The sequence below is a fragment of the Melospiza melodia genome, chromosome 3 (assembly GCF_035770615.1).
Source record: "Melospiza melodia melodia isolate bMelMel2 chromosome 3, bMelMel2.pri, whole genome shotgun sequence".
Lineage (NCBI taxonomy): Eukaryota > Metazoa > Chordata > Aves > Passeriformes > Passerellidae > Melospiza > Melospiza melodia.
The window spans coordinates 2,862,782-2,888,833 of record NC_086196.1 but is presented as its reverse complement, the minus strand read 5'-3'; the positions used below and the strand labels follow the sequence as shown (position 1 = coordinate 2,888,833).

Sequence of the window (26,052 nt, the reverse complement as noted above, 5' to 3'; positions counted from 1 at the left end):
AGTCAATATACTCTAAATCATGTTAGTTTTTAATTTCTGCACTCTTAAACATACCTGGAAGAAAACATTAAGTCTATCCAATCTTTGCAGAATTAGGACAGTGTTCTCCACACAGTCAAGCTGACTGCCTAACTATCCCAAGAATTAAAAATTTCTCAAGTTGGAAAGAGAGAAAGGATACAAAACACCATTTCTTCACCATATCTGAACCACAAACTAAAGATAAAACATCTTGTATCCATAAATCCATCCCCCTCTTTGAGAAACTATATGGGTTTCTAGTTTGTTAATCTACTACACTTGCATGGTCAGAAAAAATAAATTACATCATTCAGTAAAAATTATTGCCAATATATAAAAAAGAACCTCTGATGACAACTAATACTCATGCTCAGAACTACCTCAGCAGATTGCTGGTACTGTTTATTCAGAACTGTGCAAGCATATTTATTATGTGGCATTAATAAACGGAGTCAGTACACAGGTAAAGCTATAAGCATGTAGCAGTGCCACAACACATTTTTCCTATTTACTGCACTTCAACACTGGCTCACAGTGCACTGCTGCTTTCACAGAGGGGTGCTTTTTCCCCCTTAATTTCCTGTTCAGAATGACTTTTAACAGTAACTTAACTCCTCCAGCCAATTTGGTTTTCCTGATTCCTTCAAATAAACTGGAGAACTATCTTAAACAATAGTTACTTCACCAGTCATAAGATCATACTGGTGAAATAGTCAGTAGAGTTTTTTGTAGAGTCTAGCTCTTGCACTACTAGACTCTACAAAAAACTTTTAAAATGTAAAGCTCTTAGAATTGTAAGATTAACATGAGTAATTTATAAGACTAAAATAAAAAAAAAAATTAAAAACAACAGAGCAAGCTTGTTTTGAACTTTTTGAAAATATCAATCTGCAATGCAGTTTGTATGGTGGCCACAAATCTCTTTGCAAGGTCTTCGACCACAGTCCAAGAGAACATTGGGAGCCAAGGTTCATCTGGGACACACAGGTACCACAAAAATGAAAAAAAAATTTTAAAAAATTGAACTGTAAAAAGACAAAATCCACTGTAATCCTATGTAATCACCAGACTTGGAACAAAAAAGGATGACACAGAGATCCATCAGTGGTAGTCAATCTTAGTTATTGTGCCTTGGCTCGATGCAAATCAGTTGCAGAGACACGAACATTCCAGTTTCTGGACTGATGGAAACAGGCTGTAAACGATTTTCCAGATGCAATGAGGGAGATTTTTGTAACACATCTAGTCATATTGAGTGTTTTTTCCAAAGGTCTGAGGTAGGGCAGCTCTTGCCAGGAAGCTCTGTTTGGCAGGCTCTGACTTTTCCAGCTCTCCTTTATCCAACAGCAAGGCCAAAATAAATCAATCACATTTACCTGCCAGCTTCTGCATTCCAATTTTCCTAGACTTTTCAGTAGCATATTGAAAATTCATTACTACTGACAGCAGAATTGGAAATCAGAACATCAGTGTCCTGTTTACCAAAAAAGCATATTCTCCATGTGCAGCAGGAGGCAGTGCCCTTATGCACTGGCATAATAGCATGGTGTCTGATATTTAACTGGTCAACTTCAAAAGTTACTACTGTGACTCAAAATTATAGAAAATGCAAGTATGAATACATACTTTCCTTTTTCCCCCTCAAGCACGGCTTGGGAAGCGTAAGGAACCCTAAAAAAATATATGTAATGGATATTAATGAAAACATAATTCAATACTTATTTAATACTAGAGCATGTTTCTATGAAGCATGAGTCTTTCTTGCTGAGGAGGAAGGTGGAAGCAGCAGAGATAGGGAACAAAAATCTCACACAGCAAAAGTTCTTTTACCCCAGCGCTGTCCAAGCAGCCACAAGGAGGGGAGAACTGCGACCTCACTCTCAAATCTGGTGCAAACAAGGCTTTAAATCACTCAGATCAGGCAAGAGGGCTACCATCATTACAAGAGGTAAAGGTGCCTATTTTCCAGGACAAAAAGAAACCACTGGGGCAAGACTGCAAACCCTGTCGCCTCCATCTGAACAACTCTCACCATTTTTTCCATTGTCTGGAATATTTCACCTTGAAAACGTCTCATTTTCTTTCCAACTTTGAAAAGCCAAATCTTTTGTCAATTATTACTCTCCAAACACGAGTACTTTTCAAACTCTGGACTATCCACCACTATTAAAATTTTTTTGTTACTTCCAAACCATTTTAGGAAAATGAAAAAAAGACCAGAGTTTCTTGTAAATAGTCTTAGCAGAATTACTGAGCATAATCCAGGATTATCACAGTGAGATGAAATAGACTAAATAGGTCAGCATAGTACACTTCACCATATTCTTTATTTTTCACTACCCTTACCACATTCTCCATCTTTAAAAAAATAGCCAACAGAAATATTTTTCGAAGTTTTGCCTTTTCTTTTTCATGAGAAAATAATAAAATCATATTTCACTCCTTGGTGCCAGTTGTCTGGCAAACCACTAGGGAAAAAAACCCACAGCTAAAAAAGTATTGAACAATTCTTCTTTTGTAATAAAATCCAGGTATTCGCAAGGTCAGGTTTCAATTTCAAATAAGGTAAACCATAACAGATCTTTTTAGCAGAGATTTTGGCCCAGTAATTTCTGTTTCCCCCCCCTCCCCGTATAAAGCAATTGCACAGTAATGCTATTACTACAAACATACACAGAATGTGCATGACCTAGCAGCCCCAGAGAACTCACTACTAGAAAATGACACTTTATAGGTTGAACTTGAGATGATGTGCCCTTATTCCACTAAGGTTCCTCATCTCATATTATTTATATCTGCTTTCTTCTCAGTTTATGGCATTTGAAGATTCCTAAGATAATTTGTTTTAGGAAAATCATATACATCTTCAGAGCTATATGACTAAGCTACTGGTCATCCATGAAACAAGAGTGAAAATATTTAAGTAAATGATAAGGAGCACACACTGTCCAGAGTCTTGTGTTATGGATGGAAGAGGATTTTAGACACTAATTTATGCACTGTGCCATAGGACCCCATCCAACAAAATTTTCTTAGTAAAGGACATTAAAGGTCCTGGCAATTTTTTGTTCTGACAGCTAATGGATGTTTATTATAAGTAGTGAATTTAGCAAGCCTCTTAACTTGCTGAATCATACATATATGGAAAGTCAAGTCTTATTCCTGGACCCATCAATCTCCAACCAGGTCTTCAAATTCCTCCTGCTTCATGAAATTAATCTCCAACATCACCTAACCTTTACCAACTACTCACACTTTATTTGTACTATTATATTTTCCTGAATTGATTTTACATCTCAGATAATTGTAAACAGAAATAACACATACCATGAAAATGGATTCAAAAGTTATACAGTAAACATTTGACTGCCAGTGTTGGAAATCCTGTTAAAATATAAGTGTGAAAAACAAGAAAGCACAGTTCTAAATTGTAATTAGCAGCTATGAGTGTTGCAGAGAAGTTTGAACTCCCTCAACATTGGGCCACAAATCATGAGGAACTTTGGGAAATAATTCTTGGCTGCTTGCCCTGTCCAATGCCAAGCCTCAACTCAAGCTATGAAACCATTTTTATACTTGGAAGAAAAAATGCATAACCTTTTAATCCAAAACTATATTTTAAGTCAGAACACCTACCAGATAAAAGTCAAAAATTTTGTCAAGATTTGGTTTCTTTTTTTTTACAAAAATTGTCTTACAATATCTAGATCAGCAAAAAAAAAAAATCTTTTTTTTTAAGGAGGGAAATATCAGTCATATGATTTCTGCAACCACATCCTACATTTTTATATTTGACACCACAATAGATGATGCTTTACTAACCAAGGGCAGGCCAGATCCCACCAGTAGTAACTCCTGTGCAAGTGTCATGACTTTAGAGCAGTTATACTGAAGACAAAAATGCAAATTCACCAGTTTGCAGAAGTTAATTCGTAGCCATACTTCTATTCTGAAGGAATGGATCAAAAACACAGGCAGATAATGATGGATTTCCAAATGTTTGTTAGCATTCTGAAAGATTAGTTGGCAATTATAAGGTAAGCTTTAACATTCAGAATTGCCACTGGTGCTAAAAATATAAAGCCTTTTAACTACATCAAATGCAAGCCTTAAAGTTCATATCTCCTCATGCAAAAGGAAATGTGAGTAAGCATGCAGGTAGCAATGTTTGTCAGCCTATAAAGAGATGTCACTCAAAGAGTAGTGGCAAAATTAACAACTCAAGGTGTTTTTCTACTTTTCTCCTACACATATAAGCCACAGTTATTATAACTAACACAAAAGTTTCTAAAGGGTCGGTACTCACAATTATAGGTAGATTTGCTTTTCAGGAGGGAAGTAAAAGCAAACCTGCTTAGGTCAGCAGAGAAATCTCATCAGGTTTTTGTGTCCAGAGTTTTACCTGTCAGAGACTTGTTTCTTTGTATTGTATGTCTATAATACATACCCTGATGCTTTTTGGACATCATCTGCTTCCTATGTTTAAAATTCACCATGTCTACTTACTTCTACTGTCCTCCCCTAAAGTTCACCATCCTAATGAAATAAACTTTGTAGACATCTGGCCTTGAGCAATCTAATTGAAGCCCAATCGTGCTCCTGTTTTAACTCAAAAATAGCATGGGAGATCACTTCTTCAAAATAAGGTTTTGTTCTTCCACACCATTAACCAACAGACTGATATCAAGTGTTGTTCAACAGCCATTTTAAGGCTGAATCCACTGGTTCTAAATAGGAAATAAAACATAAAATTTGGGCACACCATTGTCAGCTATGGCTTTGCAGAAAACATAAAAATTTCTTGGTTTTCCTCTCTGCCAAAGTCATTGTATTTGCCTCTATTATGTTACACCATATTAGTCAGTATCATCCTTCAATGTTCAGTGAAGTTCTTGGATCATCTGCTGATGGGCCATCAGACAATTTCACTGCTTCTTAGGCTACACCTACACTGCAGAATATCCATATCTGCAACAGGCTGTAAGATTATTCAGACCAAGGATCTGACCTGAGTACACTGCAGCTTTCACACGTCCTCATGCCCTTGTTTTCTTTCCTTGGAACCCAGGATTCAGATTGAATGAAGAAGCAAAGGAAAAAATCAGTAGCATGTGCTTAGGGTTCATCCCAATATTAAATCAGACATGGACAGGTTATGAGGTAAGACATGGAAAGCACTCTGTAGTTAATAGAAAGGGGTATGTCCAAAAAATGTGGTTCTAACCTTAGGTCCCACACTCCTAATTTTAACAATTCAGTGAGGTAGGATTACACTTGACCTTCACATTTCTGTCATAGCCCTGTGCATGCCCTTCAATACCGTAATGACTGGCAAGGGGGGCAAGTTTGGCTTTTTTGTCTGGGGGGTTGTTTTGGGTGGTTGGTTTGGGATTTTTTAAATACAGCGAACACAAGAGTAAGAAGTTCAAACACATCATCCATTTACTCAAGTAAAAGACAAAGCTACGAACTCAGTGGACTTCTTTTCTGACAAAATGTTACAAATGGCACAGCCTTGATCACAGAAATGACAACACACATAGCAGCTAGTCTTTTATTACAGCTAGTCTCACTGTTCAGAGTGATACTCCCTAGCATTCTGCCAACACCATGGACAAGTAGTAGTGCAATTCTACACATGTAAGTGACTGAAATACATTGAAATATTAACTACAATAAGGAAAAACAAAGCTGCAATGGAATGATTTATTAAATCTTCTATAACAATTATCACACAGTATTTTTAAAAGGCCATGTCTGAAATCATGCTTATGTAATTTTTTTTTAATGAGTAAGGGCCTTTAAAAATGCCTCTCAGCAGCACTACTTAACATACATTCCTCTGAAAATTATTCATGTGACCAGGCTAGTTACACTTCTTTTAGTAAAAAGTACCTGTGTATTGTGGACTACTCTTACCACTAACAGATATGAACAAACAAAAATAATCTGTTATTTGATAGAGCATTACCAGCTTTGGTACCTCAGCCTTCAGCTACGCTTCAGAGTAATCCATCACCAACAAAATTTAAAGGCAAAAATCAGTTTAAACTCAGGCTCAAATACCATCTTGTGCACCCTAACTTCAAAATACTTCTCCAGATCCAATTCTACACACAGGAAATGAACCATCATTCAATGACTAGGCAAGGGGAGTGAAGCTGTGTTTTTTCAAGTTGTGAAATGCTCCTGAAATTTCCTCATCCATTATATAATCATAAAGCCCATCTAACATCTAGCAAAAATTTGTCAACTTTTAGAAGTATAAATACCATGGTTCACACAGGGAAGAAGAGAGCAACTACTACTGTCCCATCTTCCTTTCTGTAACATCAGTCCTTTGTCCTTTTTTCTTTAATCTTTACAAGATTCGCAGTAACAGTACTATGACATTTATCAAGATCTTCAAGTGATGACTGAACTTCAGTACTTTATTACAGCAGTGATCTATTCAGCCCACAATGTGGGAGGGTGCCTTTTTATTTGAGGAATTTCTGCATTTCTTTTCACAGTTTTATTTCTCACATTAAAAGACTCCCATACTGCATGGCTATTTATTTTCTCTTTTAAAAAAATCTAGGTAAATAAAGAATTATGATCAACTAGTTTTTCCTACAAACTTCTATTAACCCTACACAGTAATTGTTTCAGTTATGCAATGTAATTCTAACTCCAGCATGGGAGAAAATCATGAAGACAAGAACATGATTTGAGGAATTGTCTCCTTTCAACTAAAGACATCAGCTCTTCTGGAAGTGTCTGTGAATCACTTTATCATGAGTATCATATCAACAACCAACACTGGGCTGAATGAGGTCTTGTCTTCTGGGGCTGGGTGGTCACACAGACTCACATGCTTTCAGAGTATTTTGCTTTACCAGTGAACAAATTCCTCAAACTTCAGAAAGTTAGCCTAAGCCACAAAACAGAGTGGCAGTACAAAAGAAATGGTTGACTTCTGCAAAGTAAGCATTGCCTTTGATCTTGTCTGCTGCAAATTCAGTTACTCCACATCACCACTACTGGAGAGCCTGTTTTGTGTTGCTGGAAACAGGAACAAGGTATCTATATCCACATTTCATGTAGGAGATAATCTCTGCATTTGGCTCTCACAAGTATTTGATGATTTTTTCAGATTACAGAAAAGTATTAAGAAAAAAAAGTAAATTTTGATTTTAAAAAAGGAAAAAAATACACACACGTCTAATAAACATATTTTAAGATTTGCTCTTCCTAGTCTGCCATATTTCCAGTACAGTTTTTTAAGTAGTTCTATTATTTTACTTTTCCAGCTACATACACCTCCACAAGCATAATGAATACACCACAGTAAAAATAAAGCTTTGCAGCACAGCATGATATTCTCAGATTTATGTATTCACCACAGCTTTTAGATATTTTCCTGCTCTTTCAGTCTTTTAAATGCATTCTAGTTTGCTGGAAAAGCAAATATCTAATATTTGCATTTTCATTTTCTGTTCATTTTGCTACAACTTTACATTACTCAAACAGTGCTAGTAATTCCATCTTATTATATGGTTCAGTTGCCTTGAAGAGGAGTATAAAATTCTTCCCAAAGTCAGTATATATGTGCCAGCAGCATCCCAAGCTGGAGAATCAGATGTTTCTGAAACTGTTCTGAATTCAAATGCTTTGGCCCAAAACCTGGGTGCCATCAGAGTACATACTTTTTGATGTACTGATCCAGAATATGGTCACTGGTCACCTTTCTTTTTCTAATTTTCTTTCTTTTTCTAATTTCAGCTTCAGATAACAGAGTTATCTGAAGTTGAAATTAGTGTTAACTCTAATCATCAGCCTATGCATTAAAATCTTTTCTTCCACGAGGCTGATGCTCACTACTCAACTTGTCTAATCTGTCAGAGGGTACAATGCAAATGAGTACACCTCATTAGCTGCTAACCCATCATCTTCACACCGCAATGAAAACAACGACTGGGAAGTAATCCAATTTCACTCTGCATCCCATGTATTCAGTGGCTGCTCTCCCTGAGCTAGGCTAACCTGCCAAAAGGTAACGAGAGCAATTCAAGTCTTCAGGAAAGACAGAACTGGGGAACAATGGATAACCTGAGATAAGAGAAAATAAATGTGGCTGAAGGAGTGAGTCTGAACACGAAGCGAGGTGTCCAGGGCAAAGTTAATGTAAAGAGAACCAGGGGATCCTACAGCTTAACTAGACACATACATTACAAAGCACTACACATTGTTGTAAAGCAACGGCACCAAACAAAAGTAAAATTCTTTGAGAAGGGAAACAAGGGAAACACGCATAAAATGTTATTATGCACATCTAAAATAAGAAAAAGAAATGTCAGCAATGAGGCCAAATGTATACACGTCACAGTCCAAGCTACACTAAACACACACAAAACCAAGCACTATGGTATAGGGAGAAAACGTTTGTATCAACACAAAAGTTGTATATAAATAGATAAATAAAGAAATCCAATCATGAGAAGATCCCTTTTATTTTTTTTTCCAGCCATCCCCAGTGACAACACATACTCCTCTCCACGCAGTTCCAAACAAATTATGTGGCACTTGACCACATCATGAAACGACATCAGAAGCTGGAGCATCTCACCAGGAGAGTGCTGATGATGGCCCTGCAGAGAGCCAGACCTGCACCTCAGGGGTGCCCATGCTCCCCAGCCTTCACTGGAATCCCAGGCACTCCCACCTCACTTTGGAAAGGTCACAGTCCCTCAGGCCTGGCAGCTGAAAATATTCATGGGCTACCATGGCTTTCCAACAGCCTGTCAAAATCCAGTTGATGATGGGCAGTCATCTGCATGTCACATCCCATGTCTCTGCACAGCAGAGAGCGACTGGCAGCTCCTGAGGACCAGCGACAAGCTACGAGATTTATTACTTTATCACCTGGTTTTGCAGTTTTTTTCAGTTGCCAAATATTATTGATCTTTTTCCAAACTATAAATGTCATTTTCCTATTTTAGAATTATATATTTTTTTTGGCTATGAATAAAAAGCAAAATCCCTTTATATGGCCACTACATTTTTTAAAATGAGAATTAAATGCTGCACAGCCAGAGAACGGGTTTGTGTGTACACAAGGACAATTAAGTGCTCTCTGAAGGACTTCTGAAGAAGCCTTAAATCAGTTATTCTGCTTTAAGGAGATAAGCTACCTTTAGGAAAAAAGTCTATTAGTCTCAGGAATAATATTTGAGGAAACAAAATTAATGTCTAAAAGGATTAAAAAATCATCTTCCATACAAAGTGATTATATTTTCAGAAGGAATAACTATTACCTAAGAGAACTATCTTTCACATTACATGAACTCTTATTTGGAACAAACACGAGGAATAACCCACTCCATCAACATAACCAAGAAAATTACTTTTGCATTTTTCATAGCCAATTCTGCCAAAGGCTACAGGAGAGAACATGACAGCAGCATACAATGAATAACAATTTCACAATATCCAAAATTGTTACTATAACATAAGTCTGGAAATATTGATCATATGCAAGGCTCCAGCTTTCAACTCTTGTAGATTGTTCATTACTCCCTTTTCACCTCTAAACCAGTAGCCACATTTCCACTGCACTTAAGCTAACTCCAGCACAGATTTGACATATTTCCATGTTCAAGTAGCTTTCCTATTATCAACAATATGAAAATATTTTTTAAAATATATACATATTTTATCTGTATATATATATATATATATATATACACAGATATATACACACAGTATTAATGCACACTGCATGCCCACTGGGCCTAAGAGGAAAGCAAGCATCTTTGGTTAACCTGCACTTCATAAGCTTTGCTAGTTTCCCAGAAAAGCACCCAACTTGTCAATGCTCAAATACAACTTTCCTGACCACTTAAGCATTGCTTGGAACATGCAGTGAGACTACTAAACCTTAAATTCACTTTTATTTTTTGTTTCAATCCTTCCTGAAATGTCCTTGGCATAAGTTCGTTTATCCTATGCACTGAAATACTCCCTTGTAAAATACCCACTTTAAACAAACTGAATTCATAACTGCAAAGTAACAACTTATAAAGAGGTCAGGAAAAGCATTGAAGCCTCTTATTCAAGCAGATGGCATACTTTCTCAAACAAATAAAAATCATAAATAAAATAACACTTATTAACTTGGAAATTTTCCCCATAGCATGATATCCAGAATAAAAAGCCTTTGCTCTAAATCTGCACATACAATTTTTCCAATTTTACCACTATGAATACTCCTTAAAATAGAACATTGGAATTTAGAGTGCTTAATTAATGTGACTAGAAGGCAACTGTAACACTTACTATAGCCTAGTAATTATAAAAACCTAAAGTTGTAAAATTTTTTTAGGACGCATTTCCCACTACATCCCTACTAGCAAATTAAACAGCAGCCAGGTGTTCATGGGGAGCAGAAATAAATCCTTCCATTCTATTAAGTTTTTGATGGTGATATCTCTAGCTTGCTTTCAGCCCATGCCAGCTGCTCACCTCCCAGACAATTCTCAGGCACAGCTCAGGGTGAGCATCCACCATTCCCAAGAGAGCTTGGCTGTAGCCCAATATGGAGAAAAAGAATTTCAGACCATGAATGAAGGCTCCTCTATGGCAGTGGGCATCAGTCTCACAGAATTGTCCCAGTCATGCTAATTTACTGGCATTGATGTAACTGCAAAACAAGTTTTGCCTCAACTTTTTAATCCAGGTTTCAAAGCATTGCAGTGACTGTCCTGAACTCCTTACCTTTAATCCTGGCAAACATCAATCATGCTGACTGCTGCATTCTGGAAAAGGAAATGCCTTCCCAAGACAAGTGGGGTACTGTGAGGTCAGGCAACAAAGGGACACAGAGCATATCAGATATATCACAGTTACTCTGAGGCAAATGTCAGATGTGCCTCGAAGCACAGCGCTTGCTGAAAGAAGAGTTAGTTACATCCCATTTCACCACAGCATGAGCAGGCACATGAGGCAGCTAATACAGACTGGCTCATGCACTGTAATCTCTTGTTTTATCTTAGTCTAGAGCAACTTGTCCTTTGCAACACCACACAGCAATTACAGTCCTTTCAGATGCAGACAGGCAGCATTAAACCCGTGATGCTTGCGAGGCTGGGCATTTCTGAATGGCAGAAGTGATCATGTGCCCTGGGCCTTGCTGGATTTCAGAGTACAAAACTCTCACACTCCATTGCAAGTGAGTCTGTAACTCCCTCTGCACATGACTGGCCAACACCATCCTCTCCAACAGAGATGGAAGAGCCATTCCAGCTGCCTTGGACAAGGAGCAGCTGAAACACTGTTCTCCTGAACTGAACATCTGATCCAGCAGCTCAGCCCAAAGTGTGCTGCTTGTATTGATTGCTTGGCTGCTCAGAGTTCACATGACCTTGCTGCTGCACTTGCTCCCCTTCACATCCATCCTGGAAGTGTGTGGAAGAAGCAGAAACTGGTCTCCTGGAGTGAGCCCTGATGTTCAGCTGGAGGAAAAGGTTACCAGACAGCTGGCATCTTGGCAGATTAACTAGGTTATGCACTTTAAGACTATCTGTGAAGACACAGCTGTGCTGCCTTAGCTTCCACATACCAAACAAACAGAGGAGGCAACAGTCAGTAAAAGAAATCAGAATCTTCTGAACATTAGACCTGTATTTATTTCTTCTGTACTAAATGTGGTTCTAAAAAGGGAGGTTTTAGATTCATCATTCAGAAATGAACCACAGGATTTTCATGATTGTGGTGAAATGCTGTTGCTTGGAGACTCAGGTAGAAATCTGTCACTGAAGAACTACCAAAAATAGCTCAAGTGATATTTCACTTGGCACGAGGTCATGAAGGCAACATTCATGCAGGGGGAGATGCATAAATTTTGAAATCATAGGATCTCAAGATGACCTTGCAGCAGTAGGCTTTTTGACAGCTAGAGGAAGCTTAGTATCATGACATAAGGACAAGATGTGGAAAAATTATCAGTGGCAAGCTGAAGTGTAATTAAAAAAAAGCAATGAAACAAATAGTCAAGGACTGCCAGTAATGAAGTCTACATGAGACTGTTCAAGAATCTCTTACATACTTCAACACATACTTCAGTCTCTTCTATCAGATGATCCCCTTCTCTAAACTAAAACATCCGGGGCTATAGACAGCAGTTCCTATCCAGACCATGCCAAGGAAATGTATTGGCAGCCACAGGGACAGAATAAACTCATCTCTCGTCCACTTGAACAACTCAATCTTTCCTTCCTGAGCAACGCGGTGCTGCAAAGAAATCTCTGCAAAAATACCTCGTTTAAGGAACAGGTAACAATATTAGAAACAACACATTGTACCGGGCAGGGAGGGAAGGAGTCAGGCAGTGTGTGTAAATAGATTCAGCAGCAAGGTGTTTATTAGCCCTGCTGAAGGAAATATCATTGCTGCAGAGTCATGAGCCCTTAGAGCTGTCCTAAGGCTCCTGGGCACACCTGAAAACACCTGGGGGGTCTGAATCAGCCACTGCCCCCAGGCTGGCCCTGCTCAGAGCTCGTGGGCCCTGGGGACAGCGCGTCCACCACCACCCGTGTCACCACACTGGGCACCCTGCCCCTTGGAGGGCAGGCTGTGCTCTCTGCTCCCCAAGTTCCTCAGAGTTCCCATTCCCTTTGCCACAGGACAGCACAGAAGGTGCTACGGAGAAGGAAAATCTTGGTTATCTTCCAATTCTTCACCGCTGTTTGCATTTCATTAATACTGCTTGGACCACCTGCCACAGTCTGATTCTTCTGGAATTTTTATAGAGTTTCCTATTACAGATCACTGTGTGGATCCTCTCCTCTCAATGGAGTAGAGAAGAGAGTGCTTTCAATGAAAACAGTTGCATACTCAAAAGGCAGTATCATAACTTCTCTTGATATTCTTGTTGACAGCTCTATCTTTCATATGGGTTGTCACTATGGAGTAAATTAGTGGAATTTCTTTGGCTCTGGTTCTTTGTGAAAGTGTTGCCATATTGGAGAGTACAGCTCAGTATTTTATCCTATCCTTTTAATTTTCATGGATATTAACAACAATAAACAAAAAGCAACCTTAGAGGCAAAGACCAGAACCTACCCTTTTCTCTCCTGTATGCTAATCTATAACTTGCTTTCCTTTCAGCCTTTTTACCCCTACATCTTCACCCAGTAACTCAGCTTTAAAAGAAAATCATTAGATTCCTACCCAAATAGCAATAAATACTCCTGCCATTCTAGTTGCAGATAATCAAAACTCTTCCTGCTCAGAGAGGCCTAAAAATACTCCTAACTCTCAAACACTCAAATCACTGTCATTCTTATGCAAATTCATACAGAAGCAGCATTCAGTTTTGGATTAGGTTACCCTGCTGAGCAAACCACAGAAAACATTCAGGCAGTTTGTTATCTGATTTTTGGCATGTGGTGAACGCTAGGCAGAGGACAAGAGCGTCACCTCTGGGAAGGCAGTATTTCTGAGAAGACACAGACACACTAATACACCTCAGAAATTCAGATACCCAAAGAAGATGGCAGTGCTGGAAAGCAGCTAACCTGGACCACTGCATTTAACATCCTGACTTAGGCAGGATTTAGGACTGGATTTTGTCCTTTGTCTTCCATATAGTTTTGTTACACATGCCCATACTGCCAGACATCACTGAGTTTGCACTAAGGCTTTAGTACCTCTCAGACTTCATTTCCTGGCTGCAGCAGACAAAGGAGCTTTCTGTACACTGGGCAGCCTGAGGGCTGGGCATTAAATCAGCATAGCAACACACTCCAGAGCATTTCTTACAAGAATCACAGTATTTTCCAAACACTAATTATGCTTCCAACTAGCAATACTTATGCATAAAGTGTGAGCCTCTCCTAGGTCTTAAGGGAGTGCCTCCCACCTCCTCAGTGTCTTGTTGAAGTCACATTTTAGAACCTTTTAAGTTGTGCAATGAACCAGTTCTATGGCTAGTCCTTCCCCATCACTGGGTTGTTAGGTTAAAGTAATTAAGCACTGCTAATGAATATAATAAAAGCCATTATGTTCAAGCATCTTTCTGTCAAGTCATTACACAATGGCAGCACACTAAACAGGATGGGATATAACACAGCCTGCCAGGAAGGTACAGAAAGCCAGGCAGGTGTCAACCACACTCTAATAGGAAAGGTCACCATACCATGAGGCCAGGAAAGAGGATAAAACTACTAACTAATAAATTATATACCACTGACAAACATACAGGTGAAGCAGAAGATGGGCCTGCACAGAACAGTCATGGTGCTGGGGGTGGTGGGTGCTTCTCATGGAGGGGCAGCAGGGCAAGGCCTGGCAGCCAGAGCCCACCCCAGCACCCCAGCCAGGACAGCTCCAGGCACTGGGAGCCTCCCTGGGAGCCAGGCCATGGGCCCACAGGGGGAACCCAGCAGGGCCGGGCTGTGGGGACCAGCCCTGCTGTGGAATCACTGGAGGGCCATTCCCAGGGAGCTGGCACGGGGTCCCAGACTGTGGGACACTGTGGGAGCCCAGTGGGGTGGGCTGGGACATTCAAGCCCATTACCAAAGCCAACACTGACAGCAACTTGATACCAATTTAAACATGAAAATAGCTTTACCCTGATGTAAAAAGCCCAGCATGTGAGATAAAATGCTCCACTTGCAGATAAAACTGTTGCCATACTAAAAATATCAGCAGCAACTGACATATAAAAATTCCTGTTTACAAACTCACAGGAAGAACCAGATCATGAAAGCTTCCACCCTTCACAAAGCAGCCGACAGTGTCCATCAGGAAACCTTCAGCATGGGCAAGACAATTGGGAGAAGAGGCAGATATAAATAAGAACTTACTGAAGTTAATGAAAATGTCACTCGTGCCTTCCAAATCAGAAAAAAACCAATACTGCTAATTTAAAAAGGTTAAATCTTGAAATCATGATTCAGTCTTTGTTTTGATCAGTTGTCTCAAGATATAATTTAACAAGACATTTATCTGCAATGTGACACAATGTACTGTCAGTATTTTGGACAAGACTGGGGATGACTAGCATTTAACAGAGAGGATTTTACTCCATATGTCTTCTTGTTCAAGTTTTAGAGAAATTTTAGAAGATCAATATGTAGCTACCAAACAGTGGAAAATCTTAATGCAGTAAAGATTTCAAATGTCAAAATTATGTTGGATTTTAAAAAGGCCAGTAATAGTATCTTTAAATGACCAGGATTTATAGTTATAAAACAGAGTAAAGCATAACAAGTAAGTCTCATAGAAGCAGGAGACATTGAAACCAAAGCTACATTGAACAACTACATGTCTTAACAGCATAAAATGAGAAAACATTAGGTACTAAGGGAAATTTTTGCTTTACAATACACATATGCCCCTATTTTCTAAAATTTTCCCATTTGTTACATGTACCACAGATATTGTTAGGTGATGGAGGGAAGTTCTAAAGTAATTTTTAAAAAAGGAAAGAGAATGCAATGTTAGGGAGTATAATTTACTCTGGTACCAGAAGGCTAGTAGACTAAATGCCCAGTGCCACCAAGTAAACAGGCACATGCTGCAAGAAAACTTTCTGGCATAGCAAAATTCTTATCCAGATAGAAGCCCTAACCAAACAATGGTGGGAAAAAATCAGGATTAAAAAAGAGGCAGCAGACTTAGTAACTTCCAAAAGTAAATAAGAATTGTGATACAAAATCAGACAATAACACATATGTTCACAGATGATCAGAATCAGGGAGGTGGTGAGAACAGACAAGCCACTGCAAAGGCTTAGTATCTGAATGAATTCTTTAGAGAAAGGACCTAGGCTTTAAGACAACAATATGTTTTTCCTTTCCCCACAGCCTCCTTTACAGAAAAATTACTAAGTTTCATCACAGGAAGAAGTCTCAAAGAATAAATTACTTAAATATGAAACTTAAACACTATCCACCAAAAAGCAGCATACATAGCCATCTACTACTAACTCACTCAGAGTGGACTTAAGGTATCAGAGAAAAAAAAGCAACAACAAAAACCTACAGTAAAATAGATCACTGCTATCCAGATAATTCGTAAGAAATAAATGAAAAAGCTTGAGAGATTACTGGTGTAGCTTTAATCAGTTCCACCAAGAGTAACTGGAAAGCACAAATTAAAACAAAAAAAACAAACCTAAAGTACTGGGAACAATACTCATAATGGAAAATTGTGATGTAATGTAATATAATGTAATGTTCTGTAATGGAATGGAAAAGAGCTCCAAAATCACAAAGATCAAACTTAAAATTAACACTGAACCATGTCCCCAAGTGCCACATCTACATGTCTTTTGAATTCCTTGAGGGATTCCACCACTTCCCCTGTTTGATTTCCTCTGAGTTAAAAACAAAACCAGCTATGTCTATGGTTGTGTATATATACATGTGTGTGTATACATATAAATACAAGGAAATTTTACTCATATTTACAAAAGCTAACTAAAATCAATAAGTATATAGGGCACAATGCTTTTGTAGCCTGAAAAATAACTTACAGAACAATAAATTCTTGAATCTTGACTGTCTTCCAACATAAGAAAATGGTGTGGTTTTCCAGAAGTCAACAATGTATTGTACATTTACCAGAGAGCGGGAGAAGGCAGCAAACAAAACCACTCTTGTCTAATGACACCAATGTGTTCAGATTGGGAGAACTCCAAAATGTTAAGACTCAGACTCACTCACTGAAACTAGGAGGATTATTAGAAATGGCAAGATAGGAAATATTATTAAAATAAAAAGTTTAAAAAAAAAAGAAACAACAAAATTAAAAACAGAAGGTAAGCATCTCTGAACTACTAAACCTATCAGTGGAAAACTGTCTGTTAACTGCATACAAATCAATAAATCTTATACTAAGTATTTGAGAACTACCTAAAAGAAAAAAAATCAAAGGGAATTCTTAAATTCACATCAAAGATATACTACATAAAACAGTAATGCAACAAAAGTACTACATTCAATCACACTCACATCACAAAGTACATCAATAGTAGAAGCACCAAAGAATATGTACAGCCATTAAATGCTTTAGTACCATGGCACAGAAAGAACTTGTAGATCCTGAGATTTTTAATCTTGAAATATTGAAGTAAAAATATTTTAACTGAAAAAAAATTATGAAAATACAAAAATGTTAATAAGATTCCCTTCTGCTACACTGACAAAATCAAATTGCAAGCAAACTCCATTATTTCATATAGCATCTTGGTCAATAATAACTGCTAGTCATCAAGACAAATACCGTGATCATCTCTTTATTTACTCAGAAGAAAAAAAAGCAAATAAATCAAACTAAAATTATTTATCAGCCAAGTAATTAAGCCAACACATGGAAAACAAATCTTTGGCATTTCAAATGCAGTTAAGATACAGAAAACATCTTGGTGTATTTCATAATTAACAGCAGGGTGGAGCATTTGCTTTCACTGGCAGTGCAAAGCCTGACTGCCTCCCTCATCCTGAGCAGCCATGCTCACACACCCAGGTGCCAGTCGGAGTACTGAAGCCAGGAGCAAAGGAAACATTTCAGAGGCGATCTGTCTGTCTGCTTGGTGGTGTTCCCTCTCTCTGCACTTTCCCTGACAGGGATTAAACCAGCCTTGAATTTCTCTCACAGTAGGACAGGAGCACATCAGTGCATGACCTGACACTCAAGTTCCAGTCAGGCTTGATCCTGACTCAGGAACTCAAGTTCACAGCAGGAACCAGCACGCGGCCACACAGTCTGAGAAATCTCATTCAACACACACAGCTTTTTTTACATTTCATTATGATAAGGAAAAGCTCAAAGATGCCTCGACAGCTCTAACTACAGTTCGGGGAGTGAAGCCCACACTGCTTCCCAAACTAGAGGCAGTGCTCGAGCGCTCTCGGGGCAGTGGCAGCAGAAGGAGAACGGAATAGAGGAGTTCTCCTTTTCCACCATGAGAGGGAAGGGGCCAGCCTGATGAGGATGTATAATTCAACACCTCAAAGGAAACCCATCTTCTGCCTGCAGGCCCACAAGGAATCCAACCCGCAGCTAAAATTTAACTTAAAAGATAGTGAAGGAAAGAAGAAAGGGGAACCAAAGGTAGGTGGTCTTCCAGATGCTAGGAACTAAGTCTTTAAAAAAATCCAAAAGCTTCCCCCAGCCTCTAATGAAGAAGTATTGCCAAAAACTGATCAAAGGTCAGAAGTGAGTAGACTCAAAGTGTATTAGATGAGGAAATGCAAAGAGAAAAAAAAAAAAAACCAGTATCCAGAACAAATTATACAAAGATCCATCAACAATTTAATCATACAGTCAGACCTGCAACAGATGACTCACAGCATTGCCACCGAAATGGCTACAAAAATCTAGGCACCAAATTGAAAGGACATTTCAAGCTTAGAATAAAGATGATCACCCACTTGCCATTGTTATTTAACCAAATCCTTATATTTGGGATTAAATTGCAAATTATTGGAGAGACACACAAGCTCTCAAAGCGTAAACCTAATTCTTGAAATTCTCCTGAGTATTATGTTGTTCCCAAAGCAAAAAAAAATGCTTCAGTATGATAGTCAAAATATCAAGGCATAAACATGTATTGTTTCTAGGATAATAATATAATTTTTATAAATTAGATTATAACTGTTTGATGCTGCTCAGTCCTACCATACACCCACTTTAAACAGTATGTTGGATGGCTGGACTCAGTGTAATCCAAGATCTGAAGGAAATGTATATCCATGAGAAAGCAAAAATAAGTGTACAGTTTAAGTAGAAACATACAAGGTCTGCAAGAACCAATGTGATTTAATTTAATACAATTTGCAACAGCAGAAAATAAGAATTTGAGTGAATATTCTCAGAGGTAGGATAGATCTGGCCTTACAAGAACTATATGGACTTTGTTAACAAGGACTCTATTTTAAAATATTGGAAAAAAAATACAGTGCAAAAGTATCCGGTTGAGCATGGTAAAATTATAAGGTAATTTCATCAAGGGACCTAATCAACGTTGGCTTTCTTCCTGTGGCTCATCTGTGTCTGTTCTTCTCTACTTTAAAGAGATACTGAGCCAAAGGCTGCTTTAACTCCCGTGTAAACTGGAGGTAGACAAAAAATTTCCAGCAGAGCAAAATGAAAATCTACTCAAAACCACAACAAATTTTTCTCAGCAACTGCTTTGTAAAAAATGAAGAGAGTAAAAGGCATAAAGCTTAACAAGTCCGCTCTATGAAGAAAATTTAGAATGTTTAAAATGTATGTCCTTTTTAATTAATAAATCAACTTTCTTTCTAAAAATTAGGATTACTTTTTCTCCAGAGAAGACTTCATATTTAAAACATTTCAAAAATGGAATTTTAAATGCAGAACTGCTCTGTAATACATGGTATTATGAATTGTTTCCAACATCAGGTTATGATCTCAATAATGAACATATAGCCACCACAGGAAAAGTTCCAAGGCACAAACAGCAGGGAGGAGCCCAACTGCTATTAAAGGTCATTGGGACTTGCAATCACATTGCTCTATGTTCTTTTGAAAATATCCTACTCTGAAACCAGAACTACCTTAGCAATAATACCTTATTCCCAGAAGTTACATACAACTACACAGCAGTGGCTTCTCCAGACAAGTGCTCTAGTCATTTCCTAACTCCTAGGATGTAATGTAAACCCTTTATCTCAAAATTAAAAATTTATCTAAAGGCAAAGTAATTTAAAGCATTAAATATTTATAAACATCGATAGCTAAGTTCCTGACTCCCACCAAAATTAACAGAAGTTTTGTTTGAGTAAAAACCACAGCACTGAAAGTGCCATTTCTCTTTCAAAAAAGCACTTTTGCTTGAACAGTTCAGGATGCTTTATCAGTAATATTACTGCAAAATGTCTGTCCAAATGATTACACTCATTTTCTAATGTTGCTTCTACTGTGCCTAGGAGACTTGTCACATGAGGAGCACACAGAAGGTAATCTGAGCAGGCAGAAGCGAGTCCATGAGCAGACTTTGACAGGATATCCATTGCAGTACCCAGCAAGAGACTTTATGGAACTTCTCTGTTCGCCCATAGTCTCACCTGCAAAATGCCCAAAACATGCCTCTGAAAGCTGCATACAAAGTCAGACTTCTACCCATTTTGTGAACTAAAACATACACATATCTCTCTAATCTCAGTATAGAAGAGCTCTACTAATTTTAGACCCACGTGGTGCCAAGTGTCATAGCTGTCAGATAGCTGGATACCTGAACCTCAGGCAAACCTAATTTAGCTTTCCAACACAATTAGGTTATGAACCCCACTTAACTGCTGATCTGTATTTATATGCATTGCAGAACACATGATTAAATATTGTAATTTTACATATTAACTATGAAACTAAACAACGAAGATGTGTTTAAAAGCAAACCAAGTTCAAAAGGGCCATGTGGCTATAATCAACAGCAGATTTTGGCCTATGGCACTGGAAAGCCCATCAGAGACCTAATCCTCCTTGTCCTACAGAAATAGCTACACTAATTGTGTGATTGCAAGGTGCAGAATTTAACCCTCAATACATTTGCCTAGACTCTTCACCCTTTCACAGATTTATTGGCAGCTATTTTCATCTTGTATAAAATCCAAGGATTTCATAGATTAACACTCCACAGCAAAATGATGTACTCACCAGGTAAAATAAAATTAAACCTGGAGCCATGCTGACTTGCTTTTAATGCAGCTATAGCCAAATTGGAATTGCCTACAGGAGGCCTGACTTTAGGAGGAATATGCCTTATCAAAGGCCCAGCTATTACTTGGGCCCCAGTCTTGGGAAGAGCCTTGTGTGGGTGGATGGGTTTCCAACACCAGTCTTTGCACCACAAAAGCACCGAGTCTGCCTACACAGATCAACTTGTAAGATGTGGCCACATTAACATGCCCTTCAGGATTTGACCAGCAGACTGAAGTGTCTTTGTAAGCATTGTTTCACCTGTTTGAAAGCTGGGCTGACTGGAAGCATTCAGTACATGAATATTTTCACCCACTACAGAAAAGCAAGGCTTTGTTAAATTAAACGGCTTTAATGATGTTTTACAGGAAACATTTCAGGCATGCAGCAATAAGCTGCATTCATATTTGACATTTACAAAATGTTATTATTTTAAGCCTGAACTTATAAAATACTTGCACTTAAATTCAAGTATATGAATAAGCCCATTTTTATTTTACAAAGTAGTTAATTCCAAATACATGTTGAAATGGTGGAATAAATTCCTCAAATCAGGCTTGTTTTAAACAGCATAACGGAATAATAATAAAGCATAATCTGGTTTTCAAGTACAATACCACTAGAAATTAGCCAAGTTGATCACAGAAAACAATTACTAACACCTCAACCAGAAATACAGATTGAGACAAAATAAACCTTTCAACTCAGTAGTGACTGAAGTTCGTTTTCCTTTTTTCCTCCCCTCATACCTGACCATCTCTTGGTTTTCATCCTAAAAAAAGAATTATGGAATATTCCTATGAGCTCTACTTAAAAGATGTTGCTGACTCAATGGGAATTGGGAAGTAGCAGAAAAGCAAAGAAGCAGACCTTTGATGTCTTCTCCAATTCACATATAAAAGATATTTGAATCAATGGCAAATTCTGTCTGCCTTAGTCCACCCCACAGGTATCTATTAAAATCATGGAGAAGCTACCACAGTTTATGTATCCCATCAAACTCAGCTTCAGAAAATGTTGCCCTAATCTCAAGGCCTGTACACAAACAAATCTCACTGAATTGCCCAACATTCAGGTTCTTTCTATTTCACTCCAAGACCTCTTCCCTTTAGCTCAAGTGAAAACCTCATACAAGTCAAATCATCAAGACCTGGTTCATATTTAAGATTAATGTACTAAAGGAAATATCCCATCTTCAAGCCCTTTAAAAGTCAGAACTTCTGCTTTAAATAAGGACGAATGTTGAAACAGAATAAAACTTCAGGTTTTACATTTTAGGTGGCCCGGGTTGACCATTAACTTTTCGCCCGACTTCAGACAGCACAAAAGCTATTATGTTTCCATCCCTAATTGAAGACATTTTCTGTTGGCTACAATTCTTCCATCCCAGGAGAGTAATCTGCGGAAGGAAATGTGCTAGCAATATGGGAAACAACAGGGCTGTCTTGCTGAAGACTGGCATGGTGGCAAAGAAAAGATTAGGCGACATGCAGCTGGATAATCCACACGTGCCCAACAGTCAGCCAAAATAACTTTGCCATTAAAAAAATAAAAGAAAACAAAAGATCAATCCCAAGGCCAGAGGCTAGATACTACCAGCACCTGAAAAGAGGTCAAAGAAAACTGTCCATGGTGGAAACTACCTAATCAATTACTCACTTCAGGATTTCCTGCTGCATTCAGAATCAGAACCCTGAAGCAGAAGATCCAATTAGTTCACACATGAGAGCCCAGAAGAGCATGATTTCTGCTGACTAAAAATTCAACTCCCCAACTTCAAAGCATAAATAAGGAAATTCAGTAATTCACATATTCCAGAGCCAGGAGCATCTATCATGGCCCCTACTATCTTTGCTCTATGATCATCTCTGAAGAATAATATCCCTGGACTAAATCTGATACCTAACACATTTAGGAGCCTCCAAAATCCTAAAATTCATTTTCAGATGTATAAAAAACATTCTGTGCAAATGCTCCCTTCTTGAAGTCAGCTCAAAGGAGCTGGACAACAGGCATCTATTGTTTCTATCTTAATTCAAAACCTGTACCCAATGTCAGAACAGCTTTACTTGACACTGCCCTCAATCAATCATTAGAACAAATTACATTGTCTCTGAACCCTAAACAGGCAACAAAATGCATCAGATGACCTGCTAGCTCTCGTCCATCTCCAGTGTCTTTGTTCTCAGAACACAGAACCAGAGCTGTTTGCTGTGCTTCAGCTGAATGTGTTACAAATCTCTTTAAAGCAAGACAGCAATGCCAGCTGTGAAACAAAATGTACCAAAGTTTAACAACTCAACCTGAGTTTGGCTCTTCCCCAGACTTACCTCTCTCTCCTATGGACACCAGGGCTGTGCAGCAAGCCCAAAGAACCCAAAGGAAGCCCTAATCAGGCACCCATTGCAAACAAAAGATTTGTGTGATACCTTTCCTAGCATTACCAACAATTTCATGAAGTCCCTGAACTGCAAGACTGTATTTTTTATGGGCAGTCATGTCAAGCTGAATTTTCTAACAGATCTGTTTCCTATAGATGCAGATGTATAAATCTGCAGCATTAAAAGCTCTGCACAGCCCAGATAACCCTATATTTCAAACTTCAAGGGCTTACATAATTAAAGAATGTTGTTGGATAACCATGATTTATTCAACACTTTACTCCATGAATTAGCTCTTTTCCAGGTACTGCAGTCATGCTGTCATTAACACATGTACCCCTAGCAAAAATGATGTCAAAATGGAGACAACCTAGTTACATAATTGCGGAAAATCTTTCAGAAAAGGCTTGTTGCAACTGCTATTCAAATAAAAGTTTACTACCTGAACTGAAAAACACATTAAAGAGTGACCATTTCAGAGGGATGATAAATTTATATATATAAACTTGATTCTCAGTTTATTACTTCAGATTTATAGCAGAGGAAATGTAATGAACATCTTGCACTCACAGCTAAAATCATAATCTTCAAATATTTAATGCTCAAATAATAATGGCACCAAACAATGCATTTCTATGCCATATGACAGAGATGGCATTTAATGCTTTAAAAATGAAAAGTATATTAAATACAATTGCACATTTTCTTCTTTATCAAAAAGGCTACAGCTAACAATTTCATTACATTTTGTTCCCAGGCAACTGTAAGTTAACTTACAGAGCACCAAGAATAATTTTTGAAGTTCTTTACAACCTCCCAGAGAATTCAAATATAATTTTTGAGAAAATGTTGAATCTTAATTATATTAACAAATATTTGTATGATTTCTCTTATTACTTAAATAAGCTGTGAAATATCTAAAATACTTCAGATAAACTATACTAGATGGTTTTTTGCCACTCTCTGGTTGCCTTTGAATTCTTAGAGGTGCTACCAACAAAGAAGCAATTTTTTCCCCTGAATAAATAGCTGGATTCAACCTGATTTCTAAAACATCTGAGATAATGTGACTTTTTTCCCTCCATCAAAATGCTTTAGAAATACTGCCAAATAATTACTAATCAAGAAAAAAAAAAAACCAAATTGACAGCCAGCAACTGAGCTGACCAGGGATCAGAAAACAACACTCTCTTCTCCCATAGCAAACGGCACTTCAGTGGTATGTCAGATTTAGCAAACAGTTGCCTAATTATTTACTGTCACAGCCAGAGACATGATCAGCAGACAGAATTTGGAGACACACAAATATCTGGCTTTCAATTTCTAAAACAACAAGGTACTCGGTATTCTCGGTATTGCATGATCTTCAAAATCTGCAGCCTACTTTGGAAACAGAAACAGAGGAAGGGTAAAATTTCACTTTTCTATGTTTACAAAGGGCAGCTTTTATCTTCCTAAGTCAAACTGCCTGAACATCTTAATGATGCGGCACCATACGATCCCAAGCCTTCCAAGACAGGCAATGAATTTTGTACAGCTGACTCTGCTAGTTACAGTACTCAACAGCTGGGACATAGATAATTTGGCACCCTGATAATGGCCTAGATGAGTATGAAGCATTCTGCAGACTGTAAAAAGGAAAAAAAAAAAAAAACAAAAAAACTATCAGCATTAAAATTATAGATTGAAGCTCGTCTTACAAAGCCAACATAGTTCACATTTGATTAAGAAATTTACTGAAGGAGGTGTTTACAAAACTGAGAAATTCAGAGAAATGGCACTCCCTCTTCAAAGCCTATATTGTAGCAATTCTTTTCTGATTAGATCAGCTCCCATAGCAAGTCATCAGAACAACAATCGCTGTAGTGAAGTCATACTACTGGGACTCGAATGGGAAATCATGACTGGCTTGAAAACACATTTTAGAAAGTAATGTGCTTTCCAGATTTCCAATACATCTTAATTAAAACAAGTCCAAACCTTTACCTTTGCTCCAAATGGCTGAATAAAATCTACCTTGAGCAGCAAAACATAGCGTAGCAATATACAAAATATGACACTTAAAACTAAGACAACAGAAATTGGATCCTTCCAAATAATTTCAGGATTCAGGGGTCACTGAAAATGGCATATGAATGGACTTTGTGTTACCCCCACAATAAGATATACTCAAATACTTTCAAAAAGTGGTTTATTTCTTACAGAGATGTAAATTAGCTTTCAGAGTTTATTTAATTAAAATCCTATTGTTCCCCAACCTATTAAAACCAGACCTTTCAGTCCCATTCCTGATAAAACAGCCATTGAAATAGGGGAAATTGGGCCTAATCTCTTTCCCAGAAAGAAAGAGATTTCCCTTGATTTCTAAGCAAGTAATTGGTATGAGAAGAAACCTTATTAAATCTAATTCTAGCAGGAAATAAAAGGTGATCCAAAGCAGAAAAACAAGCTTTCTCAGTTTTATTTAAAAAGTAAACAGCCTACTAGCTCCAAAATTTTGCACACATCAGATCAGCTTCATATAAGGACTTATAGGACTTAAGAAAAATGAGAGAATAGAATAAAGACATGGTTTTGAAGATGATGGTAGTCACCAAATGGTAATTATTTCTCAACCAAAATGCACTAATGCATTTGAGAACAGAAACAGTGCACATGCTCCATTGCTGCATTGACACAATGGGCAAGAGACACAAAGGAGTCATTAGTCAATACTGCTAATGACACATGAAATTGCAAGTGACACCAGTATAAAGTACACACAGACCCAACAAGTTCTCATAGTCAGAATAACCATCTGTTGAGGGTTTATTATTCAGAATACCGCTACTAACAACACAAAATAAATAAAATCAATCATCAGTATCTTCAAATCAAGCTGTCTTAAACTATGCCACTCCCATTCCCATCAGTTGAAACCATTTAGCAAAAATCTTCAGA

The 26,052-nt window shown here is 37.9% G+C and overlaps 1 protein-coding gene across 10 annotated transcripts in view; it reads right to left on the bottom strand.

Annotated features, from left to right (window-relative positions):
- The window catches only part of DST (dystonin), a 289,433-nt gene that overhangs the window by 227,560 nt on the left and 35,821 nt on the right, over nt 1-26,052 (bottom strand). The window lies entirely within an intron of this gene.